We start from the raw sequence: 12816 nt of genomic DNA, 5'->3' as shown, positions 1-12816 counted from the left end.
TAGTGCTGAGATAGAAGAAACAAATCTGCAGTAATACATGGCTACTTCCGGCACTATGAACACGATATTTGAAGGAAGCAATGCTGTTTATATAACTTAAACACTGCTAAGGGCTTAGAACATAAAGAATGTATTTAAAATATCTATGCAGGGGCGCCTGGGTGGCTCAGTCAGTTAAGCGTCTGCCTTTGGCTTCAGGTCATGATCCCAGCCAAAGTCCTGGGATCGAGTCCTGCGTGCATCAGGCTCCCTACTCGGTGGGGCGTCTGCTTCCCACTCTCTCTCCACCCCCTCCCCTGCCCATGCTCTCTCTCATGTGCTCGTTCGCTCTCTCATTCTCTCTCAAATAAATAAATAAAACCTTAAAAAAAAAAAAGATACCTATGCAAACTACTATGGGCTTTTCCACCTTAAATGTACAAGACCACCACCAACCAAACCAAGGGAAACAAGTGTAATGTGGGACACACAAACAAGGGAAGAAACTCTAACAAAACACTTTCCAAGGCCATACTTCCTAAGGATTATCAGCAATCCCCTAGTGGGAGGGAATTATAGATGACAACAAGAACTTATCTATCCTGTGTGGAGTTTGTGACATATAACGATATATTTTAAATTGAATGGAATTCTCATTATAGTCTACACTGGGGTTGTACTCCTCCACATTGTGAGTTTTTTGTCATCTTTATGATGACCAAGTTCAAAGGGACACTCAAATCATGTTAGTATTAACTAGTCAAGTTTGGGAAGAGTGAGGTCAGATGCTAAGGACCAAAGAAAACACATCCAAAGAAGCCAAGCCCCTTTCAGAATTTCGTCTTTCATCAGGGAATGTAACGTATCTTCCTGGTATTCAATAAGCGTCTACGAGTGTTTGGTGTAGAGACATGTAAAGAGCCCCTCACTGGCCTTTCTCCCATAGCTCACTCTTCTGGACTCTACAATAATCTATTGCTAGAAACAACTTATAGCAGAAGCTCTGCTGGAGTGAAGGTCTCTTTCCTACTGCCTCAGTTACCAAGAGACACTGAAGCAACAATAAGGTCACATTATTTCTTCACTTCAGCAGATAATAAGAGCTAAATTTTTATTTAAAAGTAGACTTGAAGGATCCCATATATTAACGGCACTTTCCCTTGAAATAAGGTAAATGCTGTGGTCTCAGATAACAAATGAGGAGACAGAAAGAAATAGGTTTAGTTCCTTGCCCAAGGCCATTCTGTATGTCAGTGACAGCCACAGCTTTGACACTTTGCCCTAAGCTCTGTCTCCAAAGACGCATTTCTGATCTTTAATCATTATAAAGTTGCTAGAGAAGAAACACTGTGCCTATTTCAAGATACTGAAACAATTACATAGAAAAACATTTTTTTTTTCCAGATACTGACATCTCCATTTAGAGCATCCAAACTCCTATTTTTCCCCAAAATGTATTGACCAACATTTGGTGGCATGACATTTCCTCATCTATATGAAAATGTTGAGAGCATGCCCAAGGGCATGGATGGACGGCATTTTCCCAATAATCACTCAATAGGCAGAGTTAGAACTCTTTCTAATTTTCAATTAGCAATAATAGCGCCTCGGATAAACCTCATTGGCTATGATACTGCCACTGCGCAAAGCTTCTTTCTAGTTTTAGAGAAGCAGAAGACTTTTTGCTGAACTTGTATTGAACAGTAATTTCATCTAAGGCACTTAGCTCAGCAGCAGCTAGATAAAGATACAAGTGAGGCCGGCATACTGGGTACGGTCCTTCTAAAGTTCACTTAACTTCACTACCTATACAAATATCTCACCAAGTCACTTGGGGAGCTTTTAAGAAGCAAATTTCCATACCCCACCCTTGACCTAGTAAGCCAGTAGCTCTGGTGGAATGACTCAGTAACTCAGTGCCCCTATATTCAGACTTACTCCGAGTTTTCAACAAGCAGATCCTTAAATGTTGGTGGTTGACTATAAGAATCCTACACAGGAGATGCAAACTGTCCTTGCTACTGACAAGACCACTCAAAGATTAAGTCTGAGAATGGATAAAGAAGATGTGGTGTATATACACAATGGAATACTATGCAGCCATCAAAAGAAATGAAATCTTGCCATTTGCGACGACGTGGATGGAACTAGAGGGTATCATGCTTAGCGAAATAAGTCAATCGGAGAAAGACAACTATCATATGATCTCCCTGATATGAGGGAGAGGAGATGCAACATGGGGGGTTAAGGGGGTAGGAGAAGAATAAATGTAACAAGATGGGATTGGGAGGGAGACAAACCATAAGTGACTCTTAATCTCACAAAACAAACTGAGGGTTGATGGGGGGAGGGGGGTTGGGAGAGGGAGGGTGGGGTTATGGATATTGGGGAGGGTATGTGCTATGGTGAGTGCTGTGAAGTGTGTAAACCTGGCGATTCGCAGACCTGTACCCCTGGGGATAAAAATATATGTTTATAAAAAATAAAATTAAAAAAAAAGATTAAGTCTGAAATGTCATTTGCATTTTGATTATGGGAAGAGACAGGGGAAAGGTGTTCACGAGGAAGGCAAGATATCCTTAATGTGTTTGAATATTACCGCATTATTCTTATGAGCAGTCTTCTAGCATGAGACTGTCTGGGCTCTAATTCTGGCTTTAAATAATCCTAGCATGTCCAACGGGGCAAATCACTTAACCTCTCTCTGCCTCAGTGTCTCTGTCTGTAAATTAGAGACAATAATAGTGCCTATTTCCTGGGGCTATAACATGACTTACATTAAACTTATTTGCACATTCTAAGTACTTCAAAACTGTTAGGTTCTGTTGTATAGCACTCATACTTTCAAAAGGGTTTTGTATATATCCTATGGAATTGATTAGGGTCTATCACCCTCCACTACTGTGATGACCAAACTTGAACAGACTGACTCTTGCCACGTTACTCTAAAGATTCACGGTACAAATGATAGTAATGCCAAGGCTCATGATTTTTAGCCTCTTCCTCACATACATATGGTTTCCCTTCACTCCCAACTCAACATCCTCTTGGACTGTGAGTTACTACTGTGTAGACTAGAGCCCACAGGAAGAAGCAGTAAGATTCCTTAATACCTAACTTTTCACCAGCATAAACAGAAGAAAGTAGTGAAACTCCTGAAACTTAATAAGGCAAAGTTTCAGTTACGCGCAGAGTTCAGAATTCAGCTCTGCACAAATACACATTTCCCACCCATGTTAGATCTAATAAATGTTCTCAAGCTTCATTATGGAAGAAGAATCACTCTGCTACTAATCTACTGTGTGTGACATCAACAACCTGTGTGACAACAGCTGACAGATAGTTGGCCAAGATGATAAGCAAAAAAGTCTTATGGCTTTATGTATGGGGAGGCTTTGAAACAAAAGGTCTGGGAACCAGATCTCAAACGGCCCTCTGTGTATAACTGATGACATTTACCAAGAGACCTCTGAAAAAGAAATCAGAGTTCATATACCTGCCTTCCAACTACACAGTGGCAGAGCACTGACACTACTGTCTATTGCTTCTGCTGCTACAACCCATGCCACGGTCTTGAGTAAGTGCCTGTTTCATGCCATGCAGAAATTGGATGGACGCCAAGGAGGGTTGAACAGTTCAAATTTGTTCCATTTGAATAGAGTCTTACAGCAGCATAAGTTAGCCAATTATAGACCTCTCTCAGACTTACTCTATTGTCAACCCAGTGCTCCAGAGGACACTGAAATCACTGGATGTGCCACCAAACAGACTTCTGCCCAATTAACTGGGGACAAGAGGGTTGGCAAAAATGCTTGTCTCGGTAGGGCAAGAGGCCAGCATGAGCCTGGGCTGTGTGCCGGGAAGGCTGAGCAGTAAAGGATGAACAGAGTTATTGATTCATTTTATTTTTAGATACTTTAAAGAAAACTCAATCTAGTTAATCAAGATTAATTAAGATGTTATAATTAGCAAGAAAAGTACAGACCAATGTTTTCCTCCAGGTGCACATGGGCATACATCTAACCAAAGAGAATCAGAACCCCACTTGTCAACAGACAACATTTTTAAACTGTAAAACATTTGCCATATAAGTTTATATATAGGCTACCATGAATACCCCTTCAGTCTTTGATAATAGTTATTATAATACTACGGAAAAATCTTGCAATTGGTAGTCTTCAATTTATTTATCTAGAATATTCTTCACCTTCACCTTGCGTTTAAAACATCAGCATAAAAAATCACCTCCAGCTTACACACCCACACAGGCACATAGGTAAAACACTTAGAAATACATTAACAGGTGGGTCAATATATACGACAGAGAAACAAAGCAGGGACTAAAGACTGATCAGTGTTAGACAGGAAGAGGTGAAAAATAGAAAAAAAAAAGTCTCATTTGTTAAAATGAATATGCCTAAAAGATTAGTGCCAAAAAACCTAAACTTATCCCCACAGACCACTTTTTCTCACAGTCTTCAAAGGGCTAAATGGATCAAACAGAATAGGACTAAAAGGAAATGGAATTCATTATTTTGTTCAAAGGAAGTAGAGAGTAAACAATACTAAAGGCAAATGTAAGGGTGATCAGTAAAAGAGAAAGCATCAACTAATTATGCTAGTCATGATACAGGGTGGGGGGGGGCACGAGGGAGAGAGAAATGACACAGGGTCCCCTGCTGCTTTTCTGCCACTTCCACACCTGACAGGGAGAGGAAGATCACAGGTATTCACCAATGGGACACCAGTGTGGCCAGCAATACCACTTCTCCCCAACCCCAAGTTAATTCACACATCTGACAGCAAGACACATTGAATTGCATAGTCAAGTACTACTGGAAGTTATAGAAAACCAAGCGTTCCACTTCAGATAGCCAAGTTTGCTCAGCAGAACCTTTTGAAAGACTGCAAGCCAATCTGCAAATGATTGAGGAGATGAACAATCTTGACTGGACCAAGTAATTTACATGCTGGCTTCTATGTTACAGATCTCCGGTTAGTAATATATGCTATAAATCCAGGCCAACCCACCAGGTCAGCATGCCTTATAACCTTACATAGTATGGAAACTAAGTATGCTGTAGTATAGGCTATCAGGGACAAGGTACTCCTCCATGAGCTTAGAACAGGGTCCCACTGCAATTCACTTCTAAAATAAGATGGGGTAAAATAAGATATAGGAAAAACATATACACCTGCTTTAATGGCAGTATATATTTTTGGAATTGCAGCTTACAAATGAGCATAGATATCAACTACCATTCTAAAAGAGCCAAAAAAGGAGGTAAAGAACAAACATTCATTTAGGACCTACTCCATCTCTGACAGCAAGTGTTCAAAGTGGTTGTTACTATTTCATCATTACTTTTATGATCCCATTGGTCCTTAAAATCACACTCTTAAAAGGTAGGTATAATTATCAGACTCATTTTTAGGTAAACTCTAGAGGCTCATTAGTTTAAGTGACATAACCAAGTATTACAGCTAGGAAATTGCAAGCTCCAGGCCTATCTCATGCCAATTCTGTTCTACATACACCCTGTTGCTTCCCCAACATTTTACATTTTATCCAATGTATAACATCAGAAAGATAAAATAATGATTCTGTAGTAGGCAGAATAATCCTCCCCCACCCCTATCAAACGATGTCTACCTCCTAATTAATCCCCAGAACCTGTGGGTATATTTGTTTACATGGGTAAAAGGGAATTAAGGTTGCTCATAATCAAATGACCTTAAAATGGGGAGATTACTTCAGATTATCTGGGATGTCCTAATGTAATCAAAAGCAGAAAAATCCCCCCCCCAAAAAAGGGACAACTAGAAAAATGGTAGTGATAAAGAATTAACTGGTCTTTGCTAACCTTGAAGATGGTAAGGAGCTACAAGATAAGGAATGAAGGTGGTTTCTAGAAGCTAGAAAAGGCAAGGAGTCAGATACTCCAACGGTAACTCCAGAAAGAAAGCAGCCCCAGTGACACCTTGATTTTAGCCCACTGAGATCCCCTTTGGACTTCTAAGGCTATAAAATAGATTTTAGTTTGTTTGTTTGTTTGAAACCACTACATTTGTAGTAATTTGTTATAGCAGCGATAGGAAAGTAACATTGATTGTATTACTAAGTCTCCTGAAAATGAAACAGACCATATAAAATGACATATGTAAATTTCTATTGAGCTGATAACTTATACAACTGACTAGAATTAAACCATTAGCAAAAAAAAAATTGTGACTAAATTAATCAATATTTATAAAAATGCATTACGTACCTTTGCATATAAATTGTTCTCACAAAACTCATTAGCAGTTTATTTACATTCATATTCTAAATAGGAAACCAAACCCCAAGAAACCTAAGCACTTATGAAAATGTAAGGATTTGATCAATCTCACTTATGTTCAGAGAAATGAACATCGAAACAAGATTATTTTTATGAAGTCTTTGAGAAGAAAAAGTAAGTTTGATAAACCAAGTCCTGGCAAATCATACACAAACAGTGGCTTAAAAAATTGTTATCATACAGTTTTGGAGGCGATAAGTAAGAAAGGAGTCTTAGGAAGGCTAAAACAAAATCATGGTAGCTGCAGGAATGAAATCTCTCTGGACATTCCAGGAGCACAGAATCCCTTTCCTTGCTTTTTCCAAACCTTCTAAAGACCACCCACACTCTGTTTGGTTCATGGCTCCTTCCTTGAATCACATCTGCACATCTCTTACTTGGATTCTAATCTACTCTGACTCTAATCTTCTCCCCCTGCCCCTTATCTTTATTATTTGCTTTTTACATATTCTTGAAATGTATATCTTCCTGATATGCTTTACAGGATGTATACTGAGATTATTTTTTACTCCAATCTTTGACTTGCCTTTTCAATGTCTTAATGATGCTTTTCATTAATGGGAATTTTAAAATTTTATTAGGTCCAGAGCTCATCATCTGTTACTTTTATGTTTATTGCTTTCTGTAGTCTAAGAAATATTTTCTTGTCCAAAGTGACAAAGATATCCCCCTAAAGTTTTGTTCTAGGATCTTCATATGTAACTCTCATTTTTATTATGTTTGCAATTCATCTCAAGTTACTGTTTGTGTACAATGTGATCTAGGACAGGTATTTTTTTCCTTATCAATATCTAGTCAGCAACAATTCCTTAAAAATAGTTTCCTCTCTCTATTGAACTACATTGTGCCTCTATCTAAAAATATTTGACCAAACATGAAAGGGCCTATTCATGGACTCTTTCTGTTTCATCCACCTACCTGGCTGCACTTTAGGTCAATACATAGCTACCACTACCAGTGCTACCACTTCTATCTTAACTACTCTAGACTTTAAGTCTTAATTAGTAGTAAACCTCCAAACTTATAATTTTCCAAGATTGTTTTATCCTGTATTTTCTACATTCACACATAAACATCACTGTAATCTTGACCATTTCTACCAAGGTAAGTGTTGGGGTTTGGATTGTAATTGCAATTAATCTATTGGTCACTTTGCAGTTGACAAATTAAAAGTAATTCACCTATAATGCATGAACACAATATATGTATTTATGTAGATTTTTATTTATTTTTCTGTTTAATATTTGCTAGTTTTGGGATAGAGGCCACACACATTTTTTTTTGGTCAGATTTATCCTTAAGTATTTTGGTTTTTGAAGATATAGTATAAATAGTATTTTAAGGTATCATTTTCAATTGTTAATTATGAGTAAACAACATATTATTACATGTTGACCTTCTCTCCTGATATCCTGCATAGTTCCAAGTGTTGGATCTAAAACTTTGAATTTTCAATATACGAAATCATTGTTTGAATGGAGGTATACTTTCTCTTGCCCAACAGTTGTGCTTTTCATTTTATTATTTCCTTATTGTTTAGGCTTAGACCTTGAATACAAAGCTTAATGGAAACAGAGTGTTCCTCCAGTATGGTTTGTTAAGGGACATTTCATAAATGTACTTTATCAAGTTGAGAAAATGTCCTTCTATTCAGATCTTATTGGTCTTTCATGAAAGGGTTTAGGATGTTGATTTTTTAAAAATATCTGTTAATAGGACATTTCTTGGGTTTATTTTGTTAATGTGATAAATTAAGTTTCATACAGTGTTTTTACTGCTAGATTTGATTTACTAATATTTAAAGTTTTTGCATCTGTATTAATAAATGATGAAGAGCATAATTTTCTCTACTTATCCTTTTCAAGTTTCAATATTATGGCTACACTGACCTCATTACAACAACTTAGAAAGTGTTCTCTCAAGTATGTGTGTAAAAATGGTATTATTTATTTCATATATTTTTTAAGATTTTATTTGTCAGAGACAGAGAGAAAGTACAAGAGAGGGGGGCAGACAAAGGGAGAAGCAGGCTCCACACTGAGCAAGGAACTCAATGTGGGACTCGAACACAGGAACCTGGGATCATGACCTGAGCCAAATGTACACACTTAACCAAATGAGCCACACAGGAGTCCCTTCTTTCATATACTCAGTAGAAGTATGCAGCTATGCTACTGGACCAAATGATATAATAAAGTTTTTAACTATTTCTTCATGTGTCAGTTTTGGTGATGAGAGGGAAAAAAAATACCAGGCAGGACAAATGAGAAACCTAAAACCGTATCTACTTTCCTTATCTCGTTTTATGTGCCTAAGAAAACCTTGAAACCAAAAATCTAACAATATTTATGAAAGAAAAAGCACAGGCCAATCATACTCATGAACATCAATCTAAAAATTATTTTTAAAAAAACAGCAAAGCAATTTCAGTAATAAAAAATATGTTGTGACCTAGTCAGGGTAATTCCAGGAAAGGAATATAAGTCTGATTTAACATTACATAATTAGTTTTGTTGACCACAGTAATAGATTAAATTGAAAAACGATGATTACCTCAAATATAGAAAAATTAATTTTAGCTCATTTATAATTAAAGCAAAATTTTTAACCAAGGAATGAAAGAGATCTGCCTTAATATAGCAAAGTGTATCTATAAAAACCTTACAGCAGGAGCACCTGGGTGGTTCAGTCGATTAAGCATCCAACACTTGATCTCAGGTCTTGATCACAGGTTTGTGAGTTCAAGTCCAGCATGTTAAAAGAAAAAAAAAGGAAGGAAACAAAATGAAAAGGAAAACAAAACGAACAGAATGGGAGAAGATATTTTCAAAGTATACATCTGATAAGGGGTTAATATACAAACTATGAACTCTTACAACTCCACACCAAAAAAAAAAAATTGATTAAAAAATTGGACAGACGACCTCAATAAACATTTCTTTAAAGAGAACATCCACACAGCCAACAGACACATGAAGAGAAGCTCCACATCACTCATCATGAGGGAAATGCAAATCAAATCAATACAACAATGAGATGTCACCTCACACCTGTCAGAATGGCTAAAATCAACAACACAAGAAACAGGCATTGGTGAGGATGTGAAGAGGAATGCAAACTGGTGTACCCACTGAAGAAAACAGTATGGACGTTCCCCAAAAAGTTCCAAGTAGAACTCAGCCTATGGTCCAGCAATCTCACTACTAGGTATTTACTCAAAGAATACAAAAAGACTAATTCAAAGGGATACATACACCCCAGTCTTTACAGCAGCATTATCTACAATAGCCAAATTAAGGACACAGCCTAACTGTCCATCAACTGATGAATGGATAACAGAGAGATGTTATATCCATACATGCACACATATACACGCATGCGTGTGTGCCAGAATATTACTTAGCCATCAAAAAGAATGAAATCTTGCCATTTGCAACAACATGGATAGAATTACAGTATTAATATAAGTGAAGTAAGTAAGAGAAAGACAAATACCATAGGATTTCACTCATATGTGAAATTTAAGAAACAAAACAGATGAACATGGTGGGGGGAGAGGTAAACCAATAAAGAGATTCTTTTTTTTTTTTTTTAAAGATTTTATTTATTTATTTGTTAGAGAGAGAGAGAGCGTGAGCACAGGCGGACAGAGTGGTAGGCAGAGGGAGAAGCAGGCTCCCTGCTGAGCAAGGAGCCCGATGTGGGACTCTATCCCAGGATGCTGGGATCATGACCTGAGCTGAAGGCAGCTGCTTAACCAACTGAGCCACCCAGGCATCCCCAATAAAGAGATTCTTAAGCATAGAGAACAAACTGATGGTTACCAGAGGGAGGTGGGTGGGGGAATGGGTGAAATAGGTGATGGGGATTTAGGAGGGCACTTGTAATGAGCACTGGGTGATTTATGGAAGTGTTGAACCACTATATTGTGCACCTTAAATTAACATTACACTGTATGTTAACTGGGATTTACATAAAAACTTAATAAAAATGGTAATAAAACATTTCCCAAAAAAGAAGAGACAAGAGATGAATTCTTGAGATGATGTGGAAAAACTCATTTTCAATCATAGCTCTGCCATTTACAAACTTGTGCTACTTTATTTATCTTCTGTGCTTTAGTTTACTTGACTACATAATGGAGATAATGGTAATATGTATCTCATGGATTATTCCTAATATGTACATCAGACATTTAATACCATGCCTAGTGCATAAGAACTTATCGATATCTTACATATTATGCTGTAGCAAAAACTACCTTCCCCTAAATTAGATAGATTAAAAATGTAAACATTAAAAACAAAGCTTCAAGTTAGAATATAGGATGTTTTGATGGGAGTGGAATTCTTCAATAAAATGCAAAAAGCCTAAAAAATTGATAAACCAAATATAACCATATTTCTGCATGCAATAGCATAACAAAATTTAAAGAGAGACAACAGCCTTTAAGAGGACATTCATATAACCTAGGAAATATAAGGAATGATTATGAAATTTTTCTACAAAACACAGATAAAGACAATCAACCCAATAGGTAAATGAGTAAAGGATATGGCCATGCAGTTCATAAAACTCAGATATAAAACTGACAATTAAACAACAGTAATATACTATTTCACACATATATCATTTTGTTTCAAATGATGGATCTTTAACAAATTCACAATCATAAAGGTATGTTTTAAGAAATGCAGGGAAATGACAAAAGCAATAAAAATGTTTATGAGTTTTATACTTTAAAAAAGACTTAAAACAATATAAATTGGCTTTCAGTAAGATACTGTATGAACTGTGGTTTATACTTAGTTTTTTTTTTTTTTAAAGATTTTATTTATTTATTTGTCATAGAGAGAGAAGCGAGAGTGAGCACAGGCAGACAGAGTGGCAGGCAGAGGCAGAGGGAGAAGCAGCCTCGCTGCCAAGCAAGGAGCCCGATGTGGGACTCGATCCCAGGACGCTGGGATCATGACCTGAGCCGAAGGCAGCTGCTTAACCAACTGAGCCACCCAGGCGTCCCTATACTTAGTTTTATATTACAGAACAATTAAAATCTGTCTCACTTATGTAAAAATAAATATTACATATTTATACATGTTAACTTTTTGTTGAAATATAGTTCACAAAATTGTGCAAATCTAAGGTGTACAACATGCTAGTCTGATACATTTGTATACTATAATAATTGCCATCTTAGCAATAATTAGCACCTCTATCACATCACATAATTATCATTTCTTCCTGGTGGTTGGAGTAATTAGTCATTTAGCAAATGTGATTCTAATAGGATACATACATAAACATATAAATAATATACCAGAATGGTCTGTAAATACATAATACGATACAAGCATGGATCACATAGACACATCTTTTTTTTTTTTAAAGATTTTATTTATTTGTCAGAGAGAGAGAGAGCGAGCACAGGCAGACAGAGTGGCAGGCAGAGGGAGAAGCAGGCTCCCTACAGAACAAGGAGCCCGATGTGGGACTCGATCCCAGGACGCTGGGATCATGACCTGAGCCGAAGGCAGCGGCTTAACCCACTGAGCCACCCAGGCGTCCCCACATAGACACATCTTAAGAGTATGGGATATGAGAAAGAGAAGGGAAACCAGGGACTTGTCCAGGTTTATAACATTACTTTTTTATCGTTTTAATCATTTCAAACTAGATGTGAAAAAGTAAAATGTCATTTTTAGGAACAGAACTGAAGGATCATGAAGAGTTTTCTGTGTTTTATGTCAAAAGACCATTGCAGTATTTGATTTACTATGTTATTTTGGTTAAATAAAACATTTTAGACCAGAATGAAAATAAAATTTAAGAAATAGGAACTTCTGCTTGAGCCATAATGGAGTAGTAACAGGGACCAGCTGAACTCTCACCTTAAGCAACTAAAATACAAGACAGAAATGAGTACACACAGTATGATTCGATTTGTATCGATTCTCACAAAATGTAATCTATAGTGACAGATAGCAAGCAGATCAGCAATTGCCTAGGGATGAGAATGGAGGTAGGTTGGAATATGAACAGACTTGAAAACACTTAGGAGACTGAAAACATTGGTTATCTCCACCGTGGTAATGATTTCATGGGTGCAAATATATGCCAAAATTCATCAAAGTATATACTATAAATTATTAGTTATGTTAATTATACCTCAGTAATGTTATTTAATAGGTAAGCTATTTGGTTATATCCTTTCTATACATCCAATCTTTAATTTTGCATAGTGGGGATTATAAAACTAATACCTACAATGTAGGACCATTTTGAATTATAATTTAGATAGATATTTTTCTAAGTGTTTCATACATACTAAGATACAGTAAATGCTTAATAAGTACTTACTACTACATACTAGAGGTTGGCACATATTATCTCATTTAATCTCAAATTACCCTAATATTTCTGTAAGAGACGTATTTGTATGCTCATTTGACAGATGACAGGACAGAAGTTCAAATCACTGAGGTGAAATATCTAGTTC

At 36.7% G+C, this 12816-nt stretch overlaps 1 pseudogene; it reads right to left on the bottom strand.

The window, feature by feature from the left end:
* Nucleotides 1-1479: 1479 nt before the first annotated feature.
* On the bottom strand, nt 1480-1630 carry LOC125092586 (uncharacterized; annotated as a pseudogene).
* Between the last annotated feature and the right edge of the window lie 11186 nt (nt 1631-12816).

This window comes from Lutra lutra, chromosome X, assembly GCF_902655055.1.
Source record: "Lutra lutra chromosome X, mLutLut1.2, whole genome shotgun sequence".
Lineage (NCBI taxonomy): Eukaryota > Metazoa > Chordata > Mammalia > Carnivora > Mustelidae > Lutra > Lutra lutra.
The sequence above is the reverse complement of the archived record's forward strand: the minus strand, read 5'-3'. Positions and strand labels throughout refer to the sequence as shown.